The sequence below is a fragment of the Heterocephalus glaber genome, unplaced genomic scaffold, assembly GCF_053883595.1.
Source record: "Heterocephalus glaber isolate CG9 unplaced genomic scaffold, H.glaber_assembly_v1.0 deba00001546, whole genome shotgun sequence".
NCBI classification, from domain to species: Eukaryota; Metazoa; Chordata; class Mammalia; order Rodentia; family Bathyergidae; genus Heterocephalus; species Heterocephalus glaber.
In genome coordinates, this window is record NW_028258339.1 from 3,019,869 (window position 1) to 3,046,003 (window position 26,135).

At 38.8% G+C, this 26,135-nt stretch overlaps 1 long non-coding RNA gene and 2 pseudogenes across 2 annotated transcripts in view; 1 reads left to right on the forward strand and 2 right to left on the reverse strand.

Moving 5' to 3' along the window:
• LOC110347128 (uncharacterized) overlaps positions 1-26,135 on the reverse strand; it is a 122,988-nt gene that overhangs the window by 83,551 nt on the left and 13,302 nt on the right. Inside the window, exon 6 of one of the 2 annotated variants that reach the window (XR_015442396.1) lies at positions 4,371-4,483. The exons of the other annotated variant lie outside the window; for it this stretch is intronic. This is a non-coding gene — a long non-coding RNA (uncharacterized LOC110347128). The remainder of the gene's footprint in view (positions 1-4,370; positions 4,484-26,135) is intronic. 2 annotated transcript variants of the gene reach the window in all.
• Positions 4,469-5,490, forward strand: LOC101704701 (mitochondrial nicotinamide adenine dinucleotide transporter SLC25A51-like; annotated as a pseudogene).
• Positions 16,327-23,831, reverse strand: LOC147824387 (small ribosomal subunit protein uS9 pseudogene; annotated as a pseudogene).

Here is a 26,135-nt window from a genome sequence, read left to right on the forward strand (position 1 = left end):
GTATGACAACACTGAGATTGTCTGGGGCCATAAACATCACCATAGTCCAGTACCAAAGGACTGGGTGCTGAGCTAAATAGATAGCAACTTCTTGTCCTTCATAAATTAGCATCTTGAAACAGGCACAAAGACCAAGAATCACTTATGCCCAGAAGACATCTCTGAGAAATAGACATTTCCTATAAAATCCTTAATTCTAGTGATAAAGCTATCTGTCATAAGAAATTTATAAGCATCAACACAGAAAACAAAATAAAACAAAACAAATAGAAACTGACAAGACCCAGAAGCAAAATACAATCCCAGACCTCCATCCCACCTAGAACAAATCCAGGGGATGACAACATAGAGGAAATCAGAAGCCACAAGCCTAGATTTTCTGAAATGATAGCAGCAGAAGTAAAATAAAAAAGATGTATGAAGTTATAGAGAAAATAACTTCTCAGGTAAAAAAGAAATGATGATCAAAATTAAGGATATGCTCATTGAATCTAGAGTAGACACAAATTCAAAAAATAGAAAAGCTTAGGAAAACAATGGAAATGATGAATGCACAACATAGAAAAGAAATAGAATTCATGAAACTAATTCCAACAGGCATCCAGGAGATTAAAAATTCCATTGAAAATATACACAATAGATTGAATGATGGTGAGGACAGAATTTCTGATCTAGAAGACAGGATTGTGGATAATGACCATGAAAAGAAAGATGTCTTTAAAATATCAAGGGACCATGAAAAATAAAGTCAACAGTTGCAAGGTTATGTAAAGAAAAACAATATAAGATTGATCAGAATCAGTGAGAAAGCTGGAGATAACACAAATGCCATAAAAAACTGCTTCAAACAAGTAATGGCAGAACACTTCCCAAACATGGAAAAAGAATTTGACACACAAATAAGTGAGGCATATAGAACTCCAATGAGCCATGACCAAAATAAATTTACACCAAGGCATACAATTATCAAGATCACAGAATTCAGCACAAGAACAGAATATTAAAAGCTGCTAGACAAAAGAAACAAATCACATACAAAGGAAAGCCCATCAGAATCACAGCAGACTTCTCAACACAAACCCTTAAGTCAAGGACAGCCTGGAGTGAAGTATTTCAGGTTCTGAAAGAAAACAACCTCCAACCCAGATAGATGTATCCTGCAAAACTATCTTTCAAATTCAATGGAGAAATAAGATACTTCCATGACAAAGAACAACTGAAGAAATTCTTGACTACTAAACCAGCTCTACCAAATGCCCTGAAGGACATTTTAGAAAGAGACAATGAAGATAACAATTCCAAGAACACCAATAGAAAGAAGCCACCAAGCAGGGAAAGTATTACAGAGAGGGGAAGACAGGGAACCAACAGCAGGAAAATAACATGACAAGGATAAGCCAATACATTTCAGTTATAACCATTAATGTAAATGGGCTCAACTCACCAATCAAAAAAAACCAGAATGGCAGAATGGATCAAGAAATAAGATCTAATAATATGATGCATACAAGAAACACAATTAACTCAAAAAGAAATTCACAGACTGAAAGTCAAAGGATGGAAAACAACACTTCATGCAACAGGAAGCCAGAAAAAACTAGGGGTAGCTATTCTATTGCAAAGTGGATTTTTAACCCAAGACTGATTAAGAGAGACAAAGAAGTTCACTACATTCTTGTAAAAGGAACAATCCAAGAGGAAGAGATAACAATCATAAATATATATGCACCAATTACCAGTACACTCAACTATATAAAACAAATATTTAATGGACATGAAAAATCAAGCAAGCACTGATATAATTGTAATGGGAAACCTCAATACCCCACTGTCACAAATAGACAGATCAACTAGACAAAAAAATCAACAAGAAAATATCAGAAGTGAACTAAACCTGTGAAAATATGCACTTAGTGGATGTCTACAGAGTGTTCCACCCCACAACATCAGGATACACATTCTTCTCAGCTGCACATGGAGCGTTCTCCAAAACAGACCACATACTAGCCCATAGAACATGCGTAGGTAAATGCAAAGGAACTGAAATCATCCCATGCATAGTATCTGACCATAGTGCAGTGAAATTAGAAATCAATGGCAGAAGAAACCACAAAAGCTCCATAAACACATGGAAATTAAATAACGCCCCCCTGAATAAACAATAGGTTGCAGATAAAATTAAAGAAAAATTTAGATAGTTTCTACCATTAAATGATGATGCCAGTATGAATACCAGAACTTATGGGACTCAATGAAAGCAGTCCTACAAGGGAAATTTATAGGAGTGAATGGCCACATCAGAAAAACAGAGTGAGCTCAATTAAACAACCTAATGTTGCACCTCAAGCTTCTAAAAAAAAGAAGAGCAAGTCAAGCCCAAAGCTCATATGAGGGAAGGAATTATGAAAAAAAAAAAGAGATTATGAAGCTCAGAGCAGAAATTAATGCAATTGAGACAAAGAAAACAATACAAAGAATCAATGAATCAAAGAGTTGGTTTTGAAAGATTAAGTTGATAAACCCTTAGCTAACCTTACAAAAAAGGGAAAGAAAAGATTCAAATTCATGCAATTAGGAATTAAAAGGGTGAAATCACAATGGATCCTATAGAAATCCAGAAGAACATCAATGCCTACTTCAAGAATGTGTAGTGTAATAAGATGGAAAACACAAAAGAAATAGATTCCTAGATACATATAAATTACCAAAGCTGAATCAAGAAGATATAAAAATTCAAAATAACTCAATATCAGTCAATTAAATTGAAAATGTAATTAAAAACTTACCAGGCCAGGGATGGTGTTCAGTGACACTGCACCTGCCTGGCAAGCACATGGTCCTCAGTTCGATCCCCAGTACCAGAAAAAAAAAATTTACCAACAAAGAAAAGCCCAGTTTCTGATGGATTTACTGCTGAATTCTACAAGAACTTTAGAGAAAATCTAATGCCACTACTCTTCAAACTCTTCAATGAAAATGAAAGGGAAGCAATATGCCCACAATCATTCCTGGAAGAAAGTATTACCCTGATAACAAAACGAGAAAAGGACCCTACCAAAAAAGGGAACTACAGACCAATCTCCCTAATGTACATAGATGGAAAAATCCTCAATAAGAGACTAGCAAACAGAGTGCAGAAAATCATCAAAAAGATTATACACCATGCCCAGTAGAATTCATCCCAGTGATGCAAATCAATAAATGTAATACACTATATCAACAGAACCTAAGACAAAAATCACATGATCATCTCAATAGACACAGAAAAAGCATTTGACAAAGTCCAACACTCATTCATGACAGAAAAAAAAACTATAGAAAATGGGAATAGGCAGTCTTTACCTCAATCTGATAAAAGCCATCTATGACAAACCAACAGCCAACATCATACTAAATGGTCAAAAACTGAAAGCTTTCCCGCTAAAATCAAGAACAAAACAAGGATGCCCATTATCACCACTCCTATTCAATATAGTTCTGGAAACATTAGCCAGAGGAATTAGAAAAGAGAAAGAAATAAAAGGTGTAAAGATAGAAAAGGAAAAAGTTAAATTATTATTATTTGCAGATGACATGATACTCTTCAAAAGAGTACCAATAAAATTAATTTTTAAAAAGAAAAAGAAGGGCCGGGGATTTAGCTCAGTGGTTTTGCCACCTGCCCTGCAACCGCAAGGTCCCGAATTCAATCCCCTGTACCTAAATAAATAAGAAAAAGAAAGAGACATAAATGAAGCCTGTGGTGCCATGGGAATCATTTTTATTCAATTCTTCTAAATTCCTGAATGGCTGTAGCCAGTTCCTGACTGAAATAAAAGCCCAATGTCAAGGACAAGAATGCAATACATAAGGGACATGAGGCTACCATGGAACCACCAGAGGAAGGGAAGATGTCTTAGAGATGTTTAGAAAATTTATCCAAAAACTTAAAATAAGGTAAATGAAGGACAGCATGTCACATTAATGTCACATTAGAGCAGTATTAACAGACTTGCCCAAGGATTATTGAAGTCTGTAGGGGAATGTACCTTTGTTTGACACACTATCTGCTATTGATCAAATGCCCAGACTTTAGGAAGATTTGTATTAACTTGTAGATATTTGCCCAGCAGAAGAAACAAATGGTTTTTGTTCTGCTGAAAACATAAGCCCAAACAATATGATATTATTACCCTGTGAAACATCAAGCAGTTTTATAATTAACCTAAAAATATTAATCTAATACTCTTTTTTATGAGAGATTATATGTCCAGTTCTTCAAATGGAGAACCAGTGTTCTTTGAACCAGTGTTACTATACAGCAGGCTGCTCAATAACAAGTTGATAAAATATGTGAAACTTTGTGATAAATACAGAGATGCGGGGCTCACCTGTTAGCTGGCTGTCCTGTGGGCAGGCATGCAGCATGGGGTGTAGGGCCGGTGCCTGAGGCCATGGGAAATCCAGGTATCAAAACTGACTCCTGAAGAGAGAACCTAACAAACTGGTAGGTATGGAAAAAATTGAGAACATTACCAGAAAAGCTGTCATTCCCTACAATGCAAGGCTCAGCTGGTGTCATAGGTTAAAAAAATCCTTCATGAACAAGAGAAATCAGAAGCAACATGATGGATTCAGAAGCTCATGAAAAGAGGCTACCAATCCTAATGTCTTCAGAACAAGACATATCACTTCACATTACCAGTGTTGATGAAATGAAGCATTATCTGTGTGGCTGCTGCGCAGTTTTCAGCAATTTAATAATCACATTTCCAGTTCAGAAGGTCCTCTTTCAGCAGCAGCTTTATGGAATCAAAACCTGGGATGCAGTACTTCAGTTGAGGAGGGATGGATTTCAAAACTTGTATCATGGAATTCTTCCCCCATTAATGCAGAAAACAACTATCCTGGCACTTATGTTTGGTCTGTATGAGGATTTGTCTTGCTTTCTCCATAATCACATCAGTGCTCCAGAGTTTGCAACCCGTGGTGTGCCTGCAATACTGGCAGGGACAGCAAAAGCCATTTTCACTCCATTGGAAAGAGTTCAGATATTGCTTCAAGACCACAAGCATCATGACAAACTTACAAACACTTATCAGGCCTTCAGGGTGCTGAAATGCCATGGAATTATAGAGTATTATCGAGGCTTGATGCCTATTATTTTCTGTAACAGATTCAGCAATGTTCTTTTTTTTTGGCTTTGTGGTCCCATTAAGGAGCATCTGCCTATGCAACAACTCACAGGGCTCATTTGGTTAACATCTCTGTGGAGGTGTATTGGATGCCCAGTTGGGGTTCTTTTTTCTAGTTAATGTTGTAAAAACTTGCATACAGTCTCAGATTGGTGGGGAGTTTCAGTCTTTCTCCAAGGTTTTCAAAATAATCTGGCTAAAACAGAACAGGAAGTTGACAAATCTCTTCAGGGGTGCCCATCTGAATTATCATCGGTCCCTCATCTCTTGGGGCATAATTAATGCAACTTATGAATTCTTGTTAAAGACCATATGAAACAAGTCACCAGTGAAATGTCATGTATCAACTGAACAGACCTGAGAAAAATGCAATTAAATGACTTAGGTTAAAATTTATCCCAATAGGGGCCGGGGATTTAGCTCAGTGGTTCCACCACCTGCTTTGCAAGCACAAGGTCCCGAGTTCAATTCCCGATACCAAAAAAAAATTGTCCCCAATACAAGTTGGTGTCATTGAGTCCAGGCCACAGTGAATTATGGGCAAAGCTATTTTCCCTGAGCATCAACAAAAACAGAATAAAAGGTTTCAGTAGGAAACTTTAAAGTTATTTTTTCTTTTGTTTTTTAATTTTTTATCATTACCCAAGGGCATCAGATTAATTGCTAGTAAATAGCTCTCTAACTAATTGTCTTTCACAGGGTATCCTAATAGCCAGGATATGATTCTTTTTCCCAAAACAGCCTTTAAGCCTTTTGTACTGAAGCATAAAACGGCCATAACCAGGCAGAGAAAATGCTCTTAGGGCCCCAGGACTTCTCAGGCTTACTTTGTTACTCCATTTCTTCTTTGCTCTCAGGAGCAGCTGCAAAGGGTAGTCTTCATTAAACTCAAGCATATATGTGGCAGGACACAGGGGCAGAACAGAAAAGAAAAACAGCTTATTTGGTCCTGCGAAATTGTTGGTGTTAGTTTTGAAATTAAGCACCTGTTCAGATAGTCACAATCCAGACTCTTTTCTGTTTAGTTGTGGCAGATGGAATCACGAAGCTAATGAAATTTCTCATTTAGCTTCCTACCTTTGGAAATTATGTTTAATTCTGTTTCCCACTCTTTTTTTCTTTTTTTGGTACCAGGGATTGAACTCGGGACCTTGCACTTGTGCACAGCAGGCACTGGAACCACTGAGCTAAATCCCCAGCCCATTATGTTTAATTCTGAATGTGACCTAAAGCTCTTTCAAAATATCCTTATGTTAATTTTACTGATTTCACTGTCAAAAGATGGGAAGATTTAAATTTTTTATAGGTGTTTCATCCTGTTAAGAAGTTGTTAATTATATAGAGTTCCTATTCTATCTAGCTTGGTTTCTTTGAATTATTGGCACCAATTTAGAAGAGGTCTTTGAGGGCTTTTTCCCCCTTGAGTAGTAATTTGTCATATTTGAGCATCCTTTTCTCTTGAAGCTATACTTTTGAAAAATAAAACACTTCCATAAGTTTTATCTTAGAAGTCTGTTAATATCCCAGATTTTTTTTTCTTCTGGTTTCTAAACGTTACAGAGGAAGGGGGGAGAGCTCAGGATAGCTCTTGTCCCACAGTGTTAGCTATCTTTATTTTACTCTTGAAAATGGAGACTCCTTTAGGATTTCACATTTGGAGAACCCACTTTTATCATTTTATCATTAAAGCTAGATAATTTAAAACCATATGATCTAAATAAAAACATCTGAAGAGGTATGTTGAATTCTAGAGGTCTGTGCTAGCTAGTCTACTCATCCCTTACAGACAAAGCTTCTAATTTAATCAGAGAATATTTGAAATTTTTTTCCACATTGGTGAAGCAAAATGACTCATACAGCAATTGAATACTAATGAAATATAAGAAATATCTTGGAGAAATAGTTCATGAATCTTTAAAAATCTATCTGTAGGGCTGGGGATTTAGCTCAATGGTGCCGCCGCCTGCCTGCCTCATAAGTGCAGGTCCCGAGTTCAATCCTCAGTACCAAAAAAATAAAATCTATCTGTAAATATTATGTACTTAAGATTGCTTCCTGCCATCTAACAAGAAAGTAGATTTGGCTCTTTTTCCTTTTTTTTTTTTTTTTTTTTTTTTTGTGGTTCCAGGGCCTGTCATGTTCCTAGGCCCTGGCCACCCCCCTCTACCTTCTTGAATATAGGTTTCTTTTTGAATGAAACTTTTTTTGGGGGGGTACCAGGGATCGAACTTGGGACCTTGTGCTTCTGAGGCAGGCGACGGAACCACTGAACTAAATCCCCAGCCCCCGAATATAGGTTTCTTGTTACCAGTTTTCTCATTTTGTGAATTTATGCATATACCAACAAAAAAATCAGGGCCTCAACCGGTTGTTTACTCAAAGTTTCTGGGCAGATAGTCCAAAACAGCTGTTTATTTCAAAATGCACTATGGTTGTTTAAATAAAGTGAACATCCTTTCTCCAATTGTAAGGGATTAGAGAGCATATTAAGCATTAGCAAGGCAGTATTGGAGCTAAGTAGCTTTACAGCAGCTCTAATTGACAATTTTGTGCTAGATACAACAGTTCAGAGATCAAGGTGCAGATGTGAGGATTTCAGAAAACAAGAAGTTGACACCAAATAAATTTCAGTAGTGTGCTTTGGTTTGTTGAAGAATCAGGACTTGAAGGGATTTGCATAAATGAATGAAGATGGGGCCAGGGATGTAGCTCAATGATGCCAAACTTGCCTGGCAAGGGCAAGGTCCCGAGTTCAATCCCTGGTATGGGGAGGGGGTGGTGAATGAAGATGGCACCTGGGTTCCCGGCCCTCTCATTCATGTGTGTAACCCTGAGCACGTCTATGAGCACAGCACCAGGGAGTTAAGGGTCACACCCTTGCCCTGGGAGTGAACTCCATTGGCCTTCAGCTCTCTGGGGCTCCCTTTTGTCTACACTCCATGCAAGAGATAGATTTTATTTATAAAAAGAACTTTGGTGAAAATTGTAAAGAAAATGCTTTGATATTTGCCTTATCAAAGAGCATGTGGCATTTTATAACAATTATTAATATTTAATGGTTTTAATTCATTCTTAAATTTGTCACTTTTTACTGTTCTTAAAGACCAAACTACAAATACATTACCAGAGACAGTTTTGTGTTCTGCTAGAGACTTAATTTGACAAAAAATTCAGCCAACAGTTTTATCTGAAGGTTAAGTCAAAATGTGTAATAAGTAAGAAATTCTATTATTTTTACCATCAGCATGAACTATCATGGTAATAATTTTAAAAAGGCAAATACGATTGAATAACTGTCTGAAAAGCTTTAAAGTGGCCTGTTACATATATGGCTCATGAGCACAGGGCCAGGTCTTGTGCCCTATGCTTCATGTCTGATGCCACCAGAAATGTCATGAATCCTGTACTTAACACACTTTTTGAGTGACATGATCCCTCAGGTTTGCACCACAAACACAGCCTTCATATTTTAACTTTGTCTCAGCATCCGGAAGGAAGCTCCCCACCTCCATCCCAGGCTCCTAGGTCAGAGAAGGTGAGCCGGTCCCAGCACCCGGAAGGAAGCTCCCCGCCTCCATCCCAGGCTCCTAGGGCAGAGAAGCTCAGCTGGTTTCAGCACCCAGAAGGAAGCTCCCCCACCACCATCCCAAGCTCCTAGGGCAGAGAAGCTGAGCTGGTCCCAGAACCCAGAAGGAAGCTCTCCCACTGCCATTCCAAGCTCCTAGGGCAGAGAAGGTGAGCCGCGTGGGTGCCAGAAGCACCCCCACCTGTGGAAATGAGAAGACACGTAAACAAGTCTCAAAAACAGACTTTAAGATCACCTACAGCAACCCCAAAGGGAAATGAGATGGAACAATCTGATACTCAACCGCCTGGACTCTCTGAACTGGCAACAAAAGAGGATCTGGGAAAAATGAAATCAGAAATAATTACTCAGATAACAGCAAAGATTTTGCTCATGGTGCAAGACATGATTAATAAATCTAGAGAGGACACAGATAAAAAAATAGAGGATCTGAGGAACATGATGGAATCCCAACATAGGAAACAAATGGAATCCATAAAACAGATACAAACAGATTTCCAAGAGATTAAAAACTCCATCGAAAGTCTGCACAGAAGAATGAACCAATGTGAGGATAGAATTTCACATACAGAAGATAAGATTGCAATTAGTGAGGAGGAAAATAAAAATTGCTTTAAAATTGTAAGGGAACATGAGAAATCAATCCAGCAGCTGCTAGACGATGCAAAGAAGAATGACATAAGACTGATTGGAGTCAATGAAGAAAGAGGAGAGAGTGCAGATGACATAAAAAAAACTCTTCACAGAAGTGATGGCAGAAAACTTCCCAAGGAGGGGAAAAGAACTTGACATACAGATAAGTGAGGCATATAGGACTCCAGCTAGCCTTAATCAAAAAAAATCTATACATAGGCATACAATAGTTAGAATTTCAGAAATCCAACAGAAGAACAAAATTCTACAAGCAGTGAGAGAGAAGAAACAAATCACATACAAAGGAAAGCCCATCAGAATCACAGCAGACTTCTCAATGCAAACCCTCAAGGCAAGAAGAGCTTGGAGTGATGTATTTCAAGCCCTAAAGGAAAACAGCCTCCAACCCAGATTGATGCACCCTGCAAAACTATCTTTCAAAATTGATGGAGAAATAAGATACTTTCATGACAAAGAGCACCTCAGGAACTTCATGAATACCAAACCGGCACTCCAAAAAATTTTAGACAATACCCTAGGAAAAGACAGTGAGGATCACAACCCCAGGAAACCCAGCAGAATGAATCTGTTGGGCGTGACAAATTAAACGCAAAGGGGGAGAATCCAACAAAAAGAAAAAGTCATGACAAGGCTTTTAAAACTTTGAACTTCATCTCCCTAATGAATGAATAATTCAATCTTATTATTGTACTGATTAGTATTTTTCTGATTCTAGAGTTGCACACCATTCCTGGTGCTATACTGGCTATTTATCATCTTATGTCTACATTTTAATTGGGTTGTCTATTAATGAGCTCTAAGAATTCTTTATATATTCTGGTCATAGGTTATATGTTTTGTAAATATGGTCTGTTTAAGGACTACTTTTCATTTTAATGATGTCATTTAAAGTTCTAAATTTTGATGGAATCTCATTTATCAATTTTTTTTATACATCATGTTTTTTGTATCCTAGGTAGTTCTTGCCTACCCTGAATTCATAAATATTTTCCCTGATAATTTCTTCTTAAAGTTTCATACTTTTAGGTTTTCTTATTTAGGTTCATAGATCCCTTCAAGTTATTTTCATGTATGGAAAAAAGGGGTTGAGGTTAATTTTTTATATACGGATACCAGGTGTTCTAGTGCCATTTGCTGAAAACACTATCTCTTCCTCGGCTCTTGAATTGAGTTTATGTTCTATAAAATGCTAATGTTAAATAATCTTTCAAAACTCAGTGGAGCATATATGTGTGGTTCTATTTCTAGATTCTCTGTTTTATTCAAATGATCTATATGTCTTTCCTTACACCAACACTGCCTTGATTACTGTAGCTTTAGAAGAAGTCTTAAAATTAGGTACTAAACATCTTCCAACACTGTTTTTGTTTTTGTTTTTGTTTTTAACTTTTCTAGGTCCTTTGTACTCCTACATAACTTTTAAATTTTTTTTTTTTTGTGTGGTACCAGGGATTGAACTCGAGTCCTTGCACTTGCAAGGCAGGCAGCAGAACCACTGAGCTAAATCCCTGGACCCAACATTTAAATTTCAATATCCAATTCTTCATTTATAGCAAGTATACATAGACCTGAATTTTTATATATACCTTGTGTTTTCTAGTCCTGCTAAACTCTACAAGTTCTAGGAGCTCCTAGAGATTTCTTAGTATTTTCTCTGTAGATGATCATTTCATCTACAAATAAAGATTTTACTTCTACCTTGCCAATCCTATCTTAGTTGTGTCATTTTATTGCCAGACTATTTTGGTGGGGACTAGGTTTCAAAGTTTAATGGACAGATAAAGACTAAGCATATCTGCCCTTGTTCCCCACCTTAAGGAGAAAGCATTGTATCATCTCCATTTATATAAGGCATTCTTGCTGGAAGTATGGAGTACATGTCTTTAATCTGTTGAGAAGTTTCTGTTCTACTTCTAGTCTCCTGATAGCTTTTACCATGAACAGCTGTAGAATTTAGTCCAATACTTTTTCTCCAACTAGTGACAGGATCATATGGCTTTTTCCTTTCCTCTGTTTAAATGATGACTTTTGGGGGTGGATCTTCCAATGATGAACCAACACTGCCATCCCTATAACAAAACCACTTTGTACATCCTGCCAGATCTGACTTCCAATAGTTTGTTTTGTTAAACAAATTTCTATCTATGTTCATACTTTTTTCTTCTATTAACTTTATCCAGTTTTAGGATTAACACAACGTTGAGTTCCTAAAATGAGGGGAGAAGTGTTCCTTCTTTTTTCTGCTTTAATTGTTTGATATAATTTATCAGTTAAAATGTTTATGAGCCTGCTGTTGTCATATAGGTAGGTTTTCAAGCTAGGAATATACTTTCTTTAGTAGGTGCTATTCAAATTTTATATTTCCTCCAGAGTTACTTTCATTAATTTGTCTTCCAAGGTACTTCTTAGAAGTTGTCAAATTTATTTCAAAAAAGATTTTTGTAATATGCTTTCTATATCCTTTTAAGTTCTGTAAAATCTGTGCTAATGTCTCCTAGATCTTAATATTGTAATTTAAAAAATGTATAACTGATATTGTATAACAGGAAGTAAAGGTCTAAAAGAGCAGGGTAATTGGGAGGGGTAGGAGAAGGGAAAAAAGGGAAAGGAAAAAATATGAAAAGAGGAAAAAAATGGAAACAAGGTCTTTGCAAATAGGGAAGGCTGGAGGGGGTGAAGGGAGGGCAAGGAAAGGGGAAAAAAATAAAAACCAAGATACTCATGTAAAGGTACAAGATCCCAATGATGAATGTAACTGTATTTTATACCAAAAATGTACCAATAAATTAATGGGGAAAAAATATATATATATATATATATATATTTTTTTTTTAACTTTGTGTGGTTGGGGATAAATTTAAAGGGTTGGGTTTTTTTGGTGTTTTTTTTTTTTTGTCTAGTCACTTATCCATCTTAACTTATGATTGATTCTATAATCACCTGCTATCTATTGACCTGTGCAATAAAATAGAATTGTGTACTTTCTATATCTGAAATTCCCAAGCTCAATTAGAGTGAGTATAAATGTTCAGTATAAGGTTGTGCAAAGCTGTAAGGGAATAGAGTAGCAGACAGGATATGGGAAATGGGATCTAAAGGGCTTACTGTGCATAAGCCAGTCTTGTGAAGCTAATGCTGGTGCTGTATAGATGAAGTACTGTGGTGTGAGTGCTGTGCAGTCATAAAAGGAAGGCTAGGCAGAGACGGTGTTGGAAGAAAGTGTAAGCACTCAGACTTGTTTTCCTTTATATAGAAATACTTGTTTTCTCATGTACAAATGCATGTCAAAGACTTGAATATCATTCTCTCAAAACTTGAGGATTTTTAATTTTTAATGCGTTTTGTGTAATAAATACTAACTTGCCTAAATGGCTCCCAAGTTGTGTAAGGATCTCTGCACCTTTCTTCTTTTTAAGTCTCATTACTGAAAGTCAATTACCAAACACACACAAAAAAAAGAAGAAAAAACACAGAGATGCATGCCCCAGACCCCTTTCAAAGAAAGACTCACTGTGCATCTGTGGGGAGGGCGGGGTGGAGACAGCCTCCAGCAGTCAGCATTGCCAGGAGGGTTGCCTCAGCCTTGCTAAGCCACCTCCCCAAGGTCATCCCCTTCCCAGAGTGGTAGTCTTCTCCAAACGGAACACTTCTGAGCCATCCTTGCTTCAGAGATTCCCGGTAGGTTGGCCAAGGTTTTGTGTGGCAGGAATCACCCTTCAGCTCACCCTCCACCTAATTCCATGTCCTCCCCTCCCCTTTGCAGGAACTGATCCCTAATAAACTCCTTCTACCCCAGAGTTCATCTCAGTAGCTACTTCCGGAGAACCTGCCCTGTGATGGGTAATACTGGGAGTGGTCTGAGAAATTAGAAGATAAGATAAATAGTGGGTAATAGGTCATTCACCATCAGTTTGCAACAAGGACTCCTCTTTATGGCAGAGGGTGGACAGACAGCCCCTGAGACAAGATGGGGTCCAATTAGCTTTCACTAGTTGTAAGTTGGAAGGGTATACCGATAGAAAGGAATGTACTAGATGCTTGAGAAATATGGAAGAAATAGTGAATATAAGGATAGAAAGATTAAAGGATTGAATGGCTGTTACTAAGTACCACTTATGCTCTACAAAAAGATAATGCTTTTTTTTTTGGTACCTGGGATCGAACTTGGGTCCTTGTGCTTGCGCAGCAGGCGGAGAAACCACTGAGCTAAATCCCTGGCCCAAGATAATGCTTTTTGACAACTGGATTGTAACAAACAAATGAAAGCCAACTGTGAACATCAGAGGGCCTCTTCTGTTGCATTCAAAGTCCCAGGTCACAATAGGCAGTTCCAATGCGCAATCCCTTGGTGTTCCATGAATAAGGCATTTTTTTGTACCATAATAACTGTGTGTGTGTGTGTGTGTGTGTGTGTGTGTGTGTTACCAGGGACTGAAATCATGGGCTAGGCAAGCTCTCTGCTGTGGGGCTATATTCCCAACCTATCTATCTTTCTTTTCTTCTTTCTTCTGTTCTTTTCTTCTTTCCTTTCTTCCTTCCTTCCTTTCTTTATTGGTACTGGTGATTGAACACAGGGGCTTCACACAGAGCTACATTCCCAACCTCTTATTTTTTATTTTGAGATTAGGTCTTGCCAATTCATAAATCAACCAGGCTGGGCTCAAAGTTGGGATCATCCTGCTCCAGCTTCTCAGAGTTCTGGGATTACAGGCATGCACCACCATGCCTGGCTCCTTTTTATTTTATTTTGAGACAGGGTCTTGCCCAGTCTGTGCCCCAACTTGTGATCTCTTGCAATGGCCTACCAAGTAGACAGGATTACAAGTGTGTGCCACCACACCTGGCCTTTTTTTTTTTGATACCAGGGATCAAACTCAGGACCTTGTGCTTTCGAGGCAGGCAGCGGAACCACTGAGCTAAATCCCTGGCTCCCTATTTCTTTATTTTTTATTAGTACATGTTCGTAGTACATAATGTTTACATTCCTTGTGTGGAGTTGGTACATCTACATAACACACCTCGTCTCCTTTCTCATCCTCTTTGCCACTCTTTCTTCCCCTCCTCCATCCCTTGATCCCTTTCCATTTGAGAAAGATCTCCCTACTTCCTATTACCTATCATTTATTTTGCTCTTTATTTATAATTTGGGTTTCTCACATAAGAGAAACTATGCAATATTCAAGCTTGTGTGTCAGATTTATTTCACTTAACATTATGGTCTTAAACTGGATCAATTTTCCTATAAATGACTAAAGTTTATCTTTCTTTATGGCAGAGTAGTACTCCATTGTGTGTAAATACCACATTTTTTATCCATTCATCTGTTGATAGACATATAGGCTGCTTTCAAGATTTAGATATTGTGAATTGTGCTGCTATAAACTTGTATGGGTGTGCACGAGTACGTGCACGTGCATGTTGGAAATTGAACTCAAGACCTTTAGCATGTTAAGCATACTCTCCACCACTGAGCTACACTCTCAACTTCATCTTAATATCTTAGCCATTTTAATTGTACAGTTCAGTAATGTTAATTATACATACACTGATTGTTATGAAATAGATCTTCAGGACTTTTTCATCTTGCATGACTGAAACTCCATACCCATTTAACAACTCCCATTTTTCCCTTTCCCCCACAGCCCTTGGCATCCACCATTCCATCCTGTCTCTGTGATTTTGACTCTTCTAAGTACCTCATGTAAGTGAAATAATATTTGTCTTTGTGCAACTGGATTGTTTCAAATAACATAATATCTTCAAGTTTCATTCATGATATAGCAGGTGTCAGGATTTACTAGAACCTTTTTTTTTCAGACACGGTCTTGCTATGTAGTTCAGGCTGGCCTTAAACTCACTATGTAGCCCAGGCTGGCTTCAAACTCACAGCGATCCTCCTGCTGGGATTACAGGTGCACCACCATGCCCTCCTAGAACCTATTTTTAATGTATAATTTTCCTCTGCAGACATCATGGACCTGCTCCAGAATTCCAAAAGTCTGAGCTGGAATTCTCCTACTGGAGTTTGCTACAAAGACATTTACATTATCTTTTCCCAACATGTACTTCCAATATCCTTGGGTCATATGTCCCAAGCAACAGAGCTATTTGAACTGCATCTTGAACCTGTTGCTCTTTCCTGTCTTGAGTTCCATTCAAAGCTGGCACCCTTCTATGTCACGTATGTATAGGTTAAAGCAATATTCCCAGGTGTCCAATATGCTGCCTATGGAGTCAAAGAGGATCACCTAGCATTGTCCTTCTGTGGTAGGAAATGCACAATGCAATCACGGTCTTTTACTTTAGAAGGAATGTTCTGGCACTGAATTGTGTACCACTGAACTCAGTATTTTTAGGCACGTGGCAGGTTCCTGAATTTTTAGTGTTTATTGCCCACACTCTGAAGCCCAAGTGTCTTGCCCAGGCTTTCACTGTGTTGGACCCTCTTACATATGATAATCAGTGTAATGACTCAAGGTGATGTTTGTGAGGTGTCCTGACAGTCCAAACAGCCTTGTACTAATTATGACAGAAGATGGGAGAGTTAAAACACAATTGGGGCAAAACTATAAATGAATACTGTCATCTGTTCTGTGTGACAAAAAGCTGTTTTCAATCTTACTTTTTAATAGGGATAGAAAATAATGCATTTGACAAACTAAGGACCACATCTATGTACCTGAGGCCATGTTAATCTTCTCTAGCAATGATACTACATCTGGTTGCCACATGGCTGCTATTATTTGGTTGAGCTTGTGGATCCAACTTATGTGAATCTTCAGGATCCAGCCAATTTCTCAAGGAACCAGACTGACAAATTAGATGGTAATACAATGAAAATCAATATCCCTGCATCCTTTATATCTTTAAAGGTGGTACTAAACTCAGCCATACCCCAGGATCTAATACTGCTTTTTTTTAACCTTAAAATTCCATGTTTATTACAAAGGTCAATGCCAATCCTTATGATGAGCTTATTGGTAGGATTTCTGGTAGCGAGCACAGGCACCAGGGCCTCCAAACTTTTTGGATTCACAGAGATGGGGATCAGCCACCAGCAGGGTCCGGTCGTACTGGATAAGAATATCTTTGATCTCCTTCTTGGAAGCCTCATCCACATATTTCTGGTAATAGACCACCAGGGCTTTAGAGATGGATTGATGGATAGAGTAATCTGGGCCACATGACCACCACCCTTCACACAGACACGGATGTCAACACCAGCAAACCGCTCCTCCCCCAGAAGGAGAACAGGCTCCAGTAACTTGTATTGCAGTGTGCATGGCTCGATCATCCCTCGATCAAAGTGATTTGATGAGGCCATTGGCCCGTTTGCAGTGTGCCACGGCTGTGGCCGTCTTTTTGTGACCGAAGACTTGCACAGACTGCAGCTGGCCCTTGGACGGCATGGTTGCTAAAGTAGACTAGAGCTCCACAACTCAAGGCACCACAACAGGAAAAGAAAGGATCTAATACTGCTTTTGATTTACTCTTTACTGAGTGAAGAGTAGTGTTATGGTTCAATTATGTCCCTTCAAAATTCATATGTCAAAGTCCTAATCTTCAGTATCTCAGAATGTGATCTTCTGTGGAAACAGGTTCATTCCAGATATAATTAGTTAAATTAGGATGAGGTAGTACTAGAATAAGTAGGCCTCTAGTACAATATAACATGTCCTTAGTGAGGAAATCTGGACATAGGCAGAGAGAGAGAGAGACAGAGGGAGAGAGAGAGAATGCCATATGAAGATGAAAGCAGAGACTGGGATGATGCTTTTCCAGACCAAGGAATGCCAAAGATTGCCAGCAATTCTCTAGGAGCTAGGGGAGGACATAGAATAAATGCTCCCTTACAGCCCTCAGAAAACACTAACCTTGCTGACACCTTAGTGTCAGATTTCCAGCTTCCAGAACTTCGAGACAATACATTTCTATTATTTAGGCCACATAGTTTTTAGTACTTTGTTAGGCAGTCCCAGTAAACCAATACAGGTAGTTCCAGGGACTTCTACTTGGCCTTCCCCACTATCACAACTTTTATCCAACAGGCTTAGGAATCACCGTAGATGTTGTGACAACTGCCAATTATGTTCCTTCCAATTATATATTCAAAGACCAACAAAATGATTACTGGTTTAGATTGCAGACTCAGTGCCCTGCCATAAGCTACATTAAGTCTTACTGTAAGCTGGACTTGGGTCAGGTCTCCATTATTACTTGGTCTTTGGACACCCTCACTATAACAGTGAAGCCACCATGATACTTCAGGTTTCCAGATGTCAATATTAATTCAGTTTATGTCCATGAAAAGTCTGGATATTTATTTCACTTTCCCTAGTGTAGTTGTCCAAGACCAGCTACAATGGCAGGGCCTGTGGTTTGCTCCACTAATATCCCTCTTCTCAGTCACCTTTCAGGAACATCAGCCCACCAGAATTCTAGAGGAGCAGCTCCCTGATCGTATGTAGAGAAGTACAGCCAGGGATTTAGCTCAGTGGTTCCACCGCCTGCTTCGCAAGCGCAAGGTCCCGAGTTCGATCCCTGGTACCCAAAAAAAAAAAAGTAGATCTGTATGGCACAAAGGATGGACTGTACAAAGACATAAACATCTGCCACCAGACTCATTTCAGGGTGTGCTTCAGCTTCAGAGAGCCATCTCACCCAAGATCATGCCTTTCCCAGGACAACCTACAACCAAGTAGTGACTGAACAAGGATATAGAAGATGTGATAGTTAATTGATTGTGTCGACTTGAGTAAGAAATGTCCAACTAGATTGGCTCAACATTGTTCTGGGTGTGGGAGACCCACCATAAAGAGGATTGTCACCAGAATGGTATAAAAGGGAAATGAAGAAGCAAGAATTGCTTCTGCTTCCTCAGAGGAGCTCCAGTCTTCGCCTTCACCTTGGACATCATCTCCTGGCTACCAGTGCAGACTCTTCAGCCTCCAGCACAGACCCCTTGGCCTCCTGATACAGACTTGCAAAGGACACAACAGTGAGCTCCAGACCTTCCTTCGCCTGGATCCTTTGGGTCCCCAGTGCACAGACAGACCTTTTGCATTCTTCTACACATGACTCTGTGGGTGACCATTATAAGCCAATCTTGTGAATTCTTATATATTTGTATATCTTGTATTAAATCTATAAGCACTGACTAATACAGAGGATATGGGTCCTATCACCCTGGTTCAATGCAAGACACTGACAGGAAATATGTACTGCAATTCATATATTGAAATCCTAACCCCAACTTGATGGTATTAGGAAGTGGGGACCTGTGGGAGGTAATGGAATTAGTGCCCTCATAAGAAGAGGTCAGGGATCTTGCTAGCTCTCTTTTGGCCATGTGAGGATCAACATGAAGTCAACAGTCTACAACCTGAAAGAGGGGGTCACAGAGGGTCTCACCATAACCCAACTATGATACTACCCTGATACTGAACTTCCAGCCTCCAAAACATAAGAGACAAATACCTGTTGTGTAAGCTTCCTAGTTTATGCTAATTTCATATAGCAGCCTGGGCTAAGATACCCCAGAATTCCAGCCCAGATAGATTGGCCACAGCTTTAGTGTGCTCTCTATTATGGAAATGGAAGGGGGACCTCTGTGTATACACAGGGAAACCCAAGAGTCCTGTGCCTGATCCCCAGGGGAGGAGGGTAAGGCTGGGTTTGTTCACCTCAGGTCTGGCCAACACCCCCATCCCCTAGGCTGTCTCAGATGAGTGGGCTTTAGAGGGGTGAAGATCAGAGACTAGGAGAGGATGAGCTATCCATTCAAGCTTCATTTAGTCGCTTTTCATTCACAAATGCAATGGGCTGACACCTTTATGACTTGGATCAAGATACAGTGAGAGGCTCGTCCAGACTGACAAGGAAAAGATATAAATCCCCAGTCCCTAGCAGTCTCAGTGGAGACAGGCCTCCTGGAGAGATCCTATGACCCAGTGTGAATCCCTGAAGCCCAGCTGGGCCTTTGCATGGTAGAAAAGGGGGGCTTTTTGTCACTTCTGGAAGGAACTTTAGGAACCACAGGGAAATCTTGCAGTCTGGACAACACTAACAGGAGGGTCATCCAGAACGTAGGGATAGCAACTAATTCTTAAGACCACACTTTTAAGAGAGATGTTCAACATTTTTTCATATATTTATTTGGCATTTCTACTTTTACATCTGACAAGTGTCTATTCATTTTTGATGCACATTTTTGGATTGGGTCTTTAAATTAGGGGGTCTGATTTTTTCAGTTCTTTACATATTCTAGATATTAGTCCTTTGTCTGAGGAAGATCTGGTTAAAATTTTTCCCAGTCTGTGGGTTGTCTCTTCACTCTATTGATGATTACTTTTGCAGTGAAAAAGCTTTTTAATGAGATGAGATCCCAGTTGTTCTTTGTAATATTTCTCATGAGATTGGGATTTTGTTCATAGTCTTTGCCTACACCTATGTCTTCAAGAGTTCTACCTATTCTCTCTTCTAGCAGATTTAGTGTTTCTGTTTTAATATTTAGATCTTTGATCTATTTTTTATTTTAATTTAGTGCATGGTGAGAGACATGGGTCTAGTTTTAGTCTTCAGCATATAGAAAGCCAGTTTTTCCATCACCATTTATTAAAGAGGCTGTCTTTCTTAGAGGCTATCTTTCTTAACCAGTGAACAGGTTTGGCCCCTTTGTCAAAGATAAGGTGGCTCAGTGTGTTTAGAGTTGTTTCTGCATCTTCTAATCTGTTCCATTGATCCTTGGGTCTGTGTTTTTGCCAGTACTATGCTGGGTTTTTTTGTGTTTTGGTTGTTTGTTTGTTTGTATATTTGTACCAGAAATCAAACTCAGGGCCTCCTACTTGCAGGCAGGTACTGTGCTGCTGAGCTACATCCCTGGCCCACCATACTGTTTTTACTTTATAGTATAAAAAAATGTTCAACATCACTGGTCATTCTAGAGATGCAAATTAAAACAATGCTGAGGTTCCATCTCACTCCAAAAAGAATGGCTATTGTCAAGAAATCAACCAATAACAAAGGCTGGCGGGGCTGTGGGGAAAAAGGAACCCTTCTCCACTGATGTTGGGAGTGTGGACTGGTGCAACCACTGTGGAAATCAGGGTGGAGATTCCTCAGAAAACTAGGATTAGAGATGCCATTAGACCCCACTATTCCTCTTCTTGGCATCTTCGCAAAAGAATTGTAAGTATCATACCACAGCAATATATGCACACCTAGGTTTATAGTGACAGTTTGTAAAAGCTAAATCCTGTAAATAGCCCAAATGCCCATCAATCAATCAATGAATAAATATGTTTTTTTATACAGTGGAGTATTACTTAGCCATAAAGTAAGATAAATCTGAGACATTTCTTAGTAAATGGATGCACACTGAGGCCATACTCTTAAGTGAAATAAATCAGACACACATGTATAAATATTGCATTGTTTCTCTGGTATGAGAAATTGAAAGTATAAATAAGGACCAAAATGTATAATAGATATTGTGAAATAGAAAGAAAATGTTCAAGCGGAAAAAGGAACTGGGGAAGGGGAAGGGGAAAAAGAAGGAAGAAAAAAATGAGAAAAGAAGGAAAAATGAGAACAATGCTTTCATAAATAAGGAGGGAAACATGAGGGTTGAAAGGAGGATAAGGGAATGGGAAAAAAAGAAAAATCAAGAGATATCATGTTCAATATAGTTTTGGAAACATTAGCCACAGCAATTAGAGAAGCGAAAGAATGAAAAGGAACAAAGATAGGAAATAAAGAAGTCAAACTGTCGTTATTTGCAGGCGACATGATACTCTATATAGAAGACCCAAAGAACTCCACCAAAAATCTTCTAGACTTAATAGCCAAATTTAGTAGAGTAGGTGGATACAAGCTCAATACACAAAAATCAGTAACTTTTCTGTACATGAACAACAGACTCACTAAAAAAGGAACTGGAGAAACAGCTCCTTTCACAGTAGCATCCAAAAAACAAAATACCTAGAAATCAACCTAACAAAAGAAATCAAACACCTCTACTCTGAAAACTATAGCACTCTGAAAAAAGACATCAAAGAGGACATCAGAAAATGGAAAGACATCTCTTCCTCTTGGGTAGGAAGAACCAATATAGTGAAAATGGCCATATTTCCAAAACTACTATATAGATTCAATGAAATCCCTATTGAAATTCCAGCAGCATACTTCACAGACCTCAAAAAAACAATCCAAATATTCATTTGAAACAAGAAGAGACCTAGAATAGCAAAACCACTTCTAGGGAACAAAGACAAGGTAGGGGGTTGGGCTGGGGATTTAGCTCAATGGTTCCAGCACCTGCCTCGCAAGTGCAATGTTCTGAGTTCGATCCCTAGTACCAAAAAAATAAAAATAAAAGGACAAGGTAGGGGATATCACAATTCCAAACTTGAAACTATACTACAAAGCTACTGTGATAAAAACAGCATGATACTGGCAAAGAAACAGGGCCAAGGACCAGTAGAACAGATTAGAAGATGCAGAAACAACTCCAGACAGACCCAGCCACCTCATCTTCGACAAAGGAGGCAAACACCCTCACTGGAAGAGAGATAGCCTCTTCAAAAAATGGTGCTGGAAAAACTGGGTTTCAACTTGCCAAAGATTAAAACTACACCTAGGCCTTCTGTCCAGCCACTCCCAGCCCAGAGGAAGGGGCTTCTGAGCCACCTTCCCACTGCCCCTGGCCCAGAGGAAGGGGCTTCCAGGCCACCATTCATCCTGCCACTCCCAGGTCAGAGGAAGGGGCTTCTGAGCCACTGTCCTACCTCTCCCAGCTCAGAGGAGGTGAGCCACACGGGCGCCAAGAGCACCGCACCCATGTCCCCTACCCCACCACACCCCTGGGTCGAAATGACAAGACACATAAATAAGTCTCAAAACCAGACTTCCAGATCATCTACAGCAACCCCAAAGGGAAATGAGATGGAACACTCTGGCCAGGGATTTAGCTCAGTGGTTCCGCCACCCACCTTGCAAGCTCAAGGACCCGAGTTCGATCCCCAGTACCACAAAAAAAAAAAAAAAAAAGAGAAAGGAAACACTCTGATACTCAACCACCTGGACCCACTGAACTGGCAACAAAAGGGGATCTGGAAAAAATGAAATCAGAAATAATTTCTCAGATAACAGCAGAGATTGTGCTCATAGTACAAGACATGATTAATAAATCTAGAGAGGATCTGAGGAACATGATGGAATCCCAACACAGGAAATAAATGGAATCCATAAAACAGATGCAAAGAGATTTAAAGGAGATGAAAAACCCCACTGAAAGTCTGTGCAGGAGAATGGAACAATGTGAGGACAGAATTTCAGATATAGAAGATAAGATTGCAATTAGTGAGCAGGAAAAGAAAAATTGCTTCAAAATTGTAAGGGAACACGAGAAATCAATCCAGCAGCTGCTAGACAATGCAAAGAAGAATAACATAAGACTGATTGGAGTTCATGAAGAAACAGGAGAGAGTGCAGATAACATAAAAAAACTCTTCACAAAAATAATGGCAGAAAACTTCCCAAGCAGGGGAAAAGACCTTGACATACAGATAAGTGAGGCATATAGGACTCCAAATAGCCTTGATCAAAAAAAACTCTACACATAGGCATATAATTGTTAAGATTCCAGAAACTCAACAGAAGAACAAAGTTCTACAAGCAGTTAGAGAAAAGAAACAAATCACATACAAAGGAAAGCCCATCAGAATCACAGCAGACTTCTCAACACAAACCATCAAGACAAGAAGAGCTTGGAGTGATGTATTTCATGCCCTAAAGGAAAACAGCCTCCAACCTAGATTGATGTACCCTGCAAAACTATCTTTCAAAATGGATGGAGAAATAAGATACTTTCATGACAAAGAGTACCTTAGGAACTTCTTGAATACCAAACCAGCACTCCAAAAAATTTTACACAATATCCAAGAACAGACAGTGAGGATCACAACCCCAGGAAGCCCAACAGAATGAACCCATCTGGCGCGAGAAGAAATTAATGTAAAGGGGGAGAACCCAACAAAAAATAAAAGTCATGACAATGATAAGTCAATACATTTGTTATAACCATCAATGTTAATGGTCTCAGTTCACCAATCAAAAGAAATAGACTGGCAGAATGGGTCAAGAAGCAAAATCCAACAATATGCTGCATACAAGAAACACACTTAATTCAAAAGGAAACTCATAGACTGAAAGTTAAAGGGTGGAAAACATTACTCCATGTGACAGGAACCCGAAAAAAAGCAGGAGTAGCTATCCTCTTGGCAGATCAAGTAGATTTCAAACCAACACTGATTAAGAGAGACAAAGAAGGACAGTACATCCTTGTAAAGGGAACAATCCAATAGGAAGAGATGACAATCATAAATATCTATGCACCAAACACTAGTGTGCCCAACTATATAAAACAAATACTAATGGACATGAAAAGTCATATATGCACTAATACAATTGTAGTGGGGGACCTCAACACCCCACTGTCACAAATAGATATAGATCAACGAGACTAAAAATAAGTAAAGAAATACTAGAACTCAATCAAACTCTTGAACAAATGAACTTAACAGATGTTTACAGAGTCTTCCACCCCACAAAATCAGAATACACATTCTTCTCAGCTGCACATGGGTCATTCTCAAAAATAGACCACATACTCACACAGAGAACATGTTTAAGTAAGTGCAAAGGAATTGAAGTTATCCCCTGTATATTATCAGACCATAGTGCGATGAAATTGGAGATCCATAGCAAAAGAAACTCAAAAAATTTCATAAACACGTGGAAATTGAACAACACACTTCTGAATAACCAATGGGTCACAGAGGAAATTAAAGAAGAAATCAGACAGTTCCTTCAATTCAATGACAATATCAATACAACAGATCGGAATCTATGGGACACAATGAAAGCAGTCTTACGAGGGAAATTCATAGCAGTGAATAAGCATATAAGGAAAACAGAACGAGCCCAATTAAACAACCTGATGCTGAACCTCAAGCTTCTAGAAAAAGAAGAGCAGGACAACCCCAAAGCTCATACAAGGGAGGAAATTATAAAGATCAGAGGAGAAATCAATGCAATGGAGTCTAAGAGAACGATACAAAAAAATCAGTGAAGCCAAGAGTTGTTTCTTCGAAAGAATCAACAAAATTGACAAATCCATAGCCAACCTTATCAGAAAAAGGAAAGAAAAGGCCTAAATCCATGCAATTAAGAATGAAAAGGGTGAAATTACAACAGACCCAGCAGAAATCCAGAGGATCATCAATACCTACTTCCAGAACCTATACACCAATAAGATGGACAACGCAGAAGAAATGCACAGATTCCTAGATATGTATGGATTACCAAAGTTGAATGAAGAAGACCTAAAAATTCTAAACAACCCAATATAAACCAATGAAATTGAAAACATAATTAAAAACTTATCAAATAAGAAAAGCCTGGGCCCTGATGGCTTCACTGCTGAATTCTACAAGACATTTAGAGATGAACTACTGCCACTACTGTCTAAACTCTTCAATGAAATTGAAAGGGAAGCAATACTCTCAAATTCATTCCTGGAAGCAAGCATCACCTTGATCCCCAAAGCACAGAAAGACCCAACCGAAAAGGAGAACTATAAGCCAATCTCACTAATGAACATAGATGCAAAAATCCTTAATAAGATACTGGCAAACAGAATGCAGAAGATCATCAAGAAGATCATACACCCTGATCAAGTGGGATTCATCCCAGGGATCCAGGGATGGTTCAACAAACACAGATCAATCAATGTAATACACTATATCAATAGAGCCAAGGACAAAAACCATATGATTATCTCCATAGATGCAGAAAAAGCATTTGACAAAATCCAACATGCGTTTATGATAAAAACCCTACAAAAAATTGGAATAGAATAGATGGTCTCTACCTCAAACTTATAGAAGCTATCTATGAAAAACCAACAGCCAATATCATACTAAATGGTCAAAAACTGAAATCCTTCACACCAAAATCAGGAACAAGACAAGGATGTCCACTATCACCACTCTTGTTCAATATAGTTCTGGAAACATTAGCCATGGCAATTAGACAAGAGAAAGAAATAAAAGGAATAAAGATAGGAAATGAAGAAGTCAAATTGTCATTATTTGCAGATGACATGATGCTCTATATAGAAGACCCCAAGAACTCCACCAAAAGTCTTCTAGACTTAGTAACCAAATTCAGTCAAGTAGCTGGTTACAAGGTCAACACACAAAAATCAATAGCTTTCCTCTACACGAATGACAGACTCACTGAGAGAGAAATAGGGCAAATAATTCCTTTCACAATAGCATCCAAAAAACTGAAATACCTAGGAATCAACCTAAGGAAAGAAATCAAAGACCTCTTCTCTGAAAACTATGGCACTCTGAAAAGAGAGATTGAAGATGATATCAGAAAATGGACAGACATCCCCTGCTCCTGGGTAGGAAGGATTAATATAGTGAAAATGGCCATACTTCCAAAACTGCTATATAGATTTAATGCAATTCCAATTGAGATCCCAGCAGCATACTTCATAGACCTTGAGAAAACAATCCAAAAATTCATTTGGAGCAAGAAGAGACCCAGAATAGCAAAAGCAATTCTAGGTAACAGAGACATGGCAGGGGATATCACAATCCCCAACCTGCAACTATACTACAAAGCTACTGTGATAAAAACAGCATGGTACT